The following is a 9095-nucleotide window of genomic DNA, read 5'->3' on the forward strand; positions in this document are numbered from 1 at the left end:
CCAGAGGCTGAATTTCCTTCCCCTGCAGCTCTTTAGTTGTCTATTTCCCTCTCCTGTATTGCCCTGCCTCTCCAGGGAAGGACGGGGCTCTGTCAACAGCTCCAGTAGAATTTCCAGCCCATCTCTGTGAACAGAATAACTCTCTTTTCTCAAATAGAAAACCCAATACTTTGTCTTTCTTACTATATCTAAGCCTCTTAAACAGTGGTATTTTTCTCACATAGGGTTTAAACAGTGTATGCAATTTGGAGTTTTAAAATTAAAGCCTGACTTTTCTGCATTCTACATATTTTTCTTCTTCTTTTTTCCTTATATTTTTTTATCTTTAACAAGGGATTTAAAAGATTTCCTGGCATCCATATTGCCACAGTAATAAACGAGCATTTGACACTTCAAACCCTATCCAAAGCTTGTTTAGCAGTATAGTTTTGTTATTAATCTAGTTCTATATGTCCAATTAATAAACAACAAAATTGAATTTAGAAACAATTTTAATTGAACAGCAATTTTATATAAATTAAAACAATCACATATATTAAATATAATCAAGCATATAAAAAAAAAAAACCTGGCAGTGATTAATTGATTAATTAAGTATGATTAAGGTTCATATAAAGCATAAGCAAAACTGACCAAGTTACAGGGAGGGCTTTTCACCCTGCCTCATGTACAAAACAAAGTAATCCAAACTAAACTTATCTACTGTATGCTAATACATATTCATTTCTTTTCAGAGGAAGGCTCGAAGTCTTCCTCACTGTCCTCTGAATAACCTTACAGGTTGCACATGCACACTAAGCTTTGTGTTATGTAAGTAAGCATTATGTTCCAAAAATAAGCCTTATTTATTTTGTAGATAAAACCACAATTTAGATTCCATACCTGGAATCGTCCCAGCTTTGTTCATCCCAAGGCCGATTCTGTTTTGGGATCTTGCTTATCTCAGTACTACATCCTGTATCCTATTTTTCACATGTAACATCTGCATAGGGGCCCATCTGCTGTGTAACATTAATAGCATATACTTTTCCTTTATTACTTTATAACAATTATTTTCTAAATTATTGATATAGCTACAATTTAGTTAGCACTAATCATATCCATTTATCACATCTAACAACGGGTTTAAAAGATTTCCTGTGATCCATATTGCCAGAGGAATAAACGAGAATTTGAAACTTCAAACCCTATCCAAAGCTTGTTTAGCAATATAGTTTTGTTACAGTAACACAGGACCTTTAATTCATTTGACCCTGGGTCTGTTTGCTTTACTGAAATTTGACCCAGCAAAGATAAATCCCCTTCTATCATTCTGCAAGACAACTCATTTTATATTTGGATACAAACCAATTCACTGCCAAAGCTGCATAATCAACTACTGCCCTAACATTCCAGTTAGTACTCATAGGGCTTAATGGAAAAAGAAATGGTGATGGTTGTATAGAAATGTACCTAATGAATATGGGGTGCTCAGTGAATATCAGAACAATTGATGGTGTATTAATGACTATGTTTACAACACTCTCTTTCCTCAAGATAGTTTATATATTTATGTAAGGGATGGCAGTCCACTGTCATTTAATTGTGCAAAATTTTTGAGTGGATACCATGAAGTTATCTTTTTTTTCCCAAAATTTATTTTTACTTGCTATTTTGGAAACTGTTCTGTAATGACAAGTTCTGGAGCAAAATCTAAAAGACAGGGCATCTTCTGTATTTGAAAGATTCCTCCATATTATTGCAAAAAAAAAAAAAAAATTATGGAAATAGCTATTCTTTTTTATATTCCATATTGTTCAATCAACATGTTTTTATCTTCCCCCTTGCTATACAATCATGTACAGATTTTATTTTGTCTCTGGTTCATTTTTAATATTTATATATACTTACTATCAAAAAGAACAGAGCAATCCGTTTTTTAAGGATGTGTTGGAGCAAATCATTACAGTAAAGTTATATTTTTTCCATGTTCAGGCTATGGAAGGCTAGCCAGGGACATCTCTTTTCAGTTAAAAATTTTAAGTCCATTGGAAAAGAATTAGGGGTTGGTCAAAAAAGGATTTTCTTCTCTTTTTTATTTTTTTTCCTCCACCTCCTTTTTGTGTTAAACATTAGAGTCCATGAAAAGCAGCCTATTACCATAAGCCATAAAGCACTGTCCTTGTTTCAGAGAAATCTGCTTGAAATGTGTGCAGCCTTTTTGATCTCCAGGCTTCTAGTCTGAGCAAACAGATGGAGTGTTTCTACCTGGGCTATTCTTTTCTTTTCCTCTTCTCCTCGAGCTAAGCCATGCTCCCTGTGCAACCCAAGTGGAAGGACTTTTAACCCAACACACAGCTCTGCCCCTGGCTGAGCAGATCACAGAAAGTTCTCAGTACTCTTCAGTCCCAGTGCACCAGCCCTTATAGACCCCAAAGCATAGGTGCACATCTGCCTCATTTCCCTGCACTGCCTAATTATATTTCCACCCTCTGCCAAGCTGGTGATGGCCACAGTTCCTGAAGAGGGAAAAATAGTGAAATATTGCTTTCACCAAGGTATATATGAGAGGTAATTGTTGGTTGCTTCTGTCTGAAGCACTCAGTTTTCAGTGGCTTGCAATATCACTAACACAGTTTCCTTTTTCCACTACCTTGTTAAATAGAAGAAACCCTCTCTTTTATTTGAAATATTGGTTTTCTTCAGCTCCCTATATTTCCTCTACAAGTCCTTAGGCATTTTTCTTAATATAACTCTGTGCCTTGGCTACTGCACCTCACAGGTAAGAAGAGTGTGGTGTAGCTGACATGACTCCTGTGTGACTCTGATCCGACACAGCCCTATAATCCTACTGGGATGTCACTGCTACATAGCAGCACAGCACTGGGGGGAAACCTTAGAGGCTGCAACAAGAATGCAGCAACATTGGGAAGAAGGCAGTGAAGTGTGGCAAAATGTGAGTAAAGGAATGGAAAGACTGAAATGGAATATTAACAGTAAATGCACTCGGGGAAAAAGAAATCAGAGGGTATATGCTTCTGCTCTCTGCAGACACTGGAAATAGATACTTACAATGATAATATATAATTGTTTTTGCTTTTGTTATACGAAGAAATTACATAAGAAAAATGAGGTAGGAAAATGAAAGGAACAGATTAACAAATGCACCTGAAACTGTGAAAGGTATCGGACTGGCATCATTCCAGTAGCAAGAGCAGGAATCATTAACTTGAGCTATTTAGCATTCCTATCAGGGCAAAACTGTAGAAAACTACAGAATGGAAAAAATTCTGCATCGGTCTGTTGGATAACTATAAGCAATTTAAAGCAATTTCTATCTTTTTTACAAATCAGTGGACAACTGATTATTCTGTTATGTAGTTTTATCATAACTACCTCCTTTTATCAGAAAATGGTGGGGGGGTTTAAGCTAATGTACATTTCTTTTACGACTCCTATTTTGGTTGTTCAATTTTTTTCTAGGGAAAAAGAGTTGTCATGTTCATCACTTGATACTGCTGTTATTCAGATCTGGTTTTACATTAATTCTTCTCAGTTTGTCACTCACCTGTGATTAATCAAGCAGAAACGAAAAAAATTAAATTATGTATTTTGTAAAGGTGAACTAAGGTTTCAGTAACTGTGAAACTGTGGGTAGGAACACTGTGACAGACTGTCAGGAATTCCAACTTGGTCTAGTTCTAGCTACTTTGGTGGAGTTATGCTGAACCATATTTTCTGAGAATCTGAATTTTCAGTATCCTTGATAAATTCTTCATAATGCAGTATAATCTCTGTAGGAATAATAACTTGGGAACATTTTGCTTTGGTCAATGTCTGAAATGAAAATTATGTTATTAGACGTGAGCTGTCTCCCAGGGCAAAAATACATCCAGTTATTACTTGACACCAGGAAAAAAATTGCAATATTCTCCTTATTTTAATCTTCTACTAGATTATGATAATGGCAAATTAGAAATTACTTCTGAGTTCCAACTTCATTTTAACGGTTAGGATATCTGTCTTCTGCACATTTAATATTATTTCCAATTACAACAATATATGAGATATTTCAGTATTTGAGGTCCCTCACAACAGGCCCATGGGACAGGAAAATGCAATTTCTGTGCAAATGCCAACAGAGCTATAGATTTTTTTCCCCAAGGAAGTATGTGATTGATACATGTGTATATATATAAAATATAGATATGTCTTTTATATACATGTGTGTGTGTGCATATCTATAAACTCGATCCAGTTGTGTTTAAGTCCAGAATGTCTCTGATGCATAAACCATAAACCTTGGTCCTATATCCTGAAATGTCAAAATGATACCCTCAAAAATATATTAAAATTCATTATACTCTAGACATATTACTGGAATATTCCTTTGGGGTATTACTTGTTTGAATAGAATTACAAGAAATAAATCAGGCAGTTATTTACTTACATATTGCCCACAGTTCCATAGATTTATGAAGAAAACAAATCTGGAATGCTGCATTGCACAACTTCGTAATGCTGCAGTTAGATTTTCCCTTGTATTTACAGACTGGCTTATTTTAAAATCTATTCAAGCACTGGAAAATCATAAATATGCAGCTCCACAGATCTGGAGGTCAGGTTCCTGTGACTGTAATATATATCTTCTTTTGGCAAAGCTCTCCAATCTAGGGTCAAACTCTGTTTGCTTTTCTCACGTTTGATTTAGGATGGAAATACACAGGAGTGAAGGAGCAGGTTTTGTCAGAGTATTGTATGGCTACACAGTGCTGACTGCTCCAAATGTGAGGAAAAATATGTACTAAGGTTGTAATCTAAGAGGGGCAGAACATGACAATGTTTGGTAGAAATATTTCTAAGAGGTCTATCAGCACCTTCATGATTTCATAGGAAATCTAACTACAATATGCATGATATATGGCTCTTTATCCCTCCTAACCAGAACTTGCTCATAACTGAAGCCTCATTTTGACTCCTCTGTTTATATTAGAAATTTTACATAAAATGAGCCAACAGATATAAAAGTAGGTATCAGCCTTAACTCCTTCAATTTCTGATCATAAATTAGAGAGCATGACTGAGAAGCTGAAAAGTGGGCATCATGGTACCCTCAATGCTCTTAGAACTCTCTTGTGAAGGGGCACAGTAGAACTGCCACTGGCGTAGTCATTGATTTTTGAAGATTCTCTTTCCTGCAGCTAACCAAAGCATGCTAATCCACTCCCCCGCCAGAAAACTGGAACACACAGGAGTTCTGTGTTCAGGGCATGACTGAACATTTGAGCAGCTGACGTGGCACCACTTCCTCGCTGGCACTGCTGCCAAAAGGGGTTGTGTATCACGTCATAACCCCAGGATGGAACTTCTGTGCAGCTGGAAATTGCATGTGGAAAAGCAAAGGCAAACCATACCTACCTCCCCGAGATATTACCCAAACAAAAAGATTTTAAAAAAGGAGATGCTCTTAGATGTTCAGCATTTGCCTAGCTCCATAAATGTCTTGAGGTAAGGGAGAGCAAAATCTGTCGGGTTTAGATATTTTCTTTCCAAAGTTCTTATATATATATAATCTACTCATTTAAATTTCATTATAATAGCCTAAGAATTAATACCATAAATAGTTCCATTATTATGTAATCCCCTAAGAATTAATACCAAAAATAGTGATGGCAGAATGAACAAATTGGAGAGAAGCTTGGGATATCTCATCTCTTATGTCTTGGGGCTGAAATGAGTCATATTGCCATGTCTGCTCTGGCAAAGAAGACTTTCATAGCTGAGAGGCCAGGTTAGAGCCTTGAAATTTCTGTGCAGCAGTCTTGAGGTCTGTCCAGACACAGATGGTTGAAGGGCTCAGAAGGTGTTATTCCAAGTAACACAGTTCTGTGTCTATAGACTGTGGCTTTCAACCAGGACTGTGACTTGTTTATCCTGTATTTTGTTGTCCCACCCACCATTCAGGGCTGTTCAAAGAAGTTGTGTAATGAAACAGAAGAGTCGGTTTGGCTCCAGCTGGTCCTGGTGCCTGTTGTCCAATGTGGGTTTGGTTTAGTTATTGGGACAACACTTGGGGCACAATGAGAGAGAAACTGAAAATACTCAGAGGATTTTGAAGAGCTGAATATTTTATTTACTAGCTAGTTACCACTGCAAATAAAAATTTTAGTACCCAAGATAAGTTTAATTTTATCTTTCTGCTAGGAAATCTGTAGCATGTTTCTTTGACTTAAATTGATAGACTCTGAATTTTCTAATAAGCTTTGCTTCTTTGAAAACCAACTGTCTATAAACAGCACCATGTGAAAACAAACCAACCCTTCTTATTTTCCCTGTAGGTATAGTCAGAATCCTATCTCCAAACAACCTTAAAGAAAGTTTTCAGTGCTACTTTTCTATTCTTGTTAGTTCAGCATAGCCAACCGTAAAGGCCTTGTTGACATTAGGCAAATGTGCAATGATGCAGCAAAATCAATTTAGTCACACTGATGCGAATCCCTCACACAGATGTAATGCCTGTATGCAAAGTAGGGCATTTCTGAACATACACAATATTTAAAATTAAGTGAAAGAGAGAGATCCTATTCCTCCCAACTGATTCCTTAATGTGATTCATACAGGTGCCCCTGAAAGCCTAATTTGAAAGAAAGGGACTTTCTGGTCAAAAATAAGGGTTCTGTTGATCAGGAAGGAATATTATGACCTTTAAATTACAAGTTACAGAAGATTAACAGATGGAATAATACTTTTAAAAATACCCATTACCTTTAAACTGAGGATATCTGACCTTAAAACCACTAGGAAAAGAAATATGTGATTGCATAACTCCATTATATGGTTACTTTTCTGAATAGAAGTGAAAATTAATATGTTTTTGGTCCTGGGCTCTTTTTAGTAATTTAATGTGATCTGCTGTCAACAAGAGGGAAAACAAACCTCTGATGTTCAATAAGACTAAGAGAACAAAATGTACCTTACTGTGGGTATTCAGTTAAAGTTCTATGGGCAAAAAAAGGCACAGCCTGTGAAGGCATTATTGAAAAACAGATGAGGTCAGCAAGGAGTACCAATAATGAGGTAATGACCATCTTCCTCTGCAGTCTTAAGAGGTTAGGGGAATTTTTTTTTTATTTATTTTATTTTTCTTAAGAAAAATGCTTCAGCAAACTGAATTTGAAGCAAAAGTTTTAGTAATTTTGTAAGCATCTTTTAGCTGTTATGGAGGAAAAAAAGTTTTAAATACTTAATGTATATAATTTATTTAACATAGGAATAAATGAAATATTGAACTCCAAATAAAATATATGTATTGAAAGCATAGTTTTTAATCAAGTTCAGGCTATGTCACAATACTTTTCTTTAAAAAGTATTTTAAATTTGGGGAAACTCTCTCCCAATCTGAATGGAACCACATTTGGAAACCTGGGGTCCTTTTTGTTATAAGTGAGTCTTTGATTTTACTTGTAGGTGAAGACTCACACTGGGGAAGTGAAAAGATATGCAGGACTTCTTTTCCATGTACATTCACCTACAACCTGACTGGTAAAGTAACATTTTCCTTCTCCACCCTCCCTCAAAAAGAGACTAGGAAATCCCTTTTCAGGAATGAAGTCAGGGCAGAATCTCATCCTGGTTAGATTAGAGTCTCCCAGTAGAGCCAGGTGACAGGGAACACTGTTTACTTCTTATATTGCCAGGAGTTGGCAGAGCTTCATTTTGTTCTAGCAACAATGTTAACAAGATCCTGAGTAGAGAAACCTAATGAGAAAGGAATCACAGAATGTGCTGAGTTGGGAAGGACCCACATGGATCATGGAGACAGGGTAAGGGAAATGCTCAGGCAGGTAGAGAGCTAGGCAATCAATTATTACTGAATTTCAAACCCTCAGGCGATACAACTGTACCCCCTGCTTTATAATTACTGAGATTCATCAACAGGAGCTGTGGCCCCCACTGGGCAATTCCCAAGTTCCTTGAAATGAGTCTAATACCCAGTGAGGTTACTTGTGCTGCTGCAGAAAGATATTTCTGGCCTTTTATGTGTCAGAAAAGAAACTGGATGTGACAGATTTGGAGCTGGCCTGTGATAATTTACGAATATGGTCTGTTGGCCTGATTATTTGGTTGAATATCTGGGTTTAGCTCATCAGAGATTAGCTTGCAGCGGCATTGTTAAATTATCAGGGCTGATCTGTGCTCATTACCCTGGGATGCCCCACTTCCATTGACACTGCACAGCCAGGGAGCACAGGGACTTGGTAGGGGAAGACGTGAAGTTTTGAACCTCAGCATCTCTACATGGGCAGGGCTAGCATCCTACTCATCCCTAGGAGAGACATAGGGTTCCAAAGGTGCATTGGGAATTAGAGATGGGACCTGTAGGTGTCTGATAAGTGGATAGAGCATTGTTAGGAGACATTAATTGGGATATGCTCATGTATATCTAGGCTGTTTCCATGTGTTTGTGGAATTTTCAATCAAAGTGAAAACCAAACTTATCTTTGGAAGAAAAAGGGGTTGTGAATACCGCAGTGATTTCCATCAGTTTTTATCTAATTCTGGGTGTTCAGAACAGGCATGCTGCCTCTCACCTTAGGCAAGTTCATTTTCCCTGAAAGGGAATCTAATGGGATGAACCCAAGGTAAATTTACAAAAGCAGAGTGTCTTCTCTGACTACAAAACTAGTAGGAAAGTGTGCAGAGGTGATATTATTCCATAGTTTGCAGTGGAGGTATGTTGCATGGAGAACTGGAAACATTACAAGGCAGCTGGCCCACTCCAGGGTGCTGGACCCAGCCTTATCTGTGGTGAGCTTCCAGCTGAAACTGGTCAAGCAAATCTCAGTTGTGAAAGTCTCAGTTTTTATTTGCCAGGCACTGGAGAAATATTTTACTGGGGTAAAGAGCATAAATAATAGGACACAAAAGAGGTTTCCAAGAAACCATCCTCCAATCTGGAAGAAAAGTTTTATGTGTGTCTGTATATGTTAGGTGAGTGAAGTATAGAAAACCGAAAGTTGAAAATCCTAGGTAATTTTTCTCACTCTCTCCTCACTGAAAGAAAAAGTAAGTGTAGCTTGATGGGTTCTTGATTGTGGAATTCCAAAAGGCAGCCT

Source organism: Lonchura striata, chromosome 5 (genome assembly GCF_046129695.1).
Source record: "Lonchura striata isolate bLonStr1 chromosome 5, bLonStr1.mat, whole genome shotgun sequence".
NCBI classification, from domain to species: domain Eukaryota; kingdom Metazoa; phylum Chordata; class Aves; order Passeriformes; family Estrildidae; genus Lonchura; species Lonchura striata.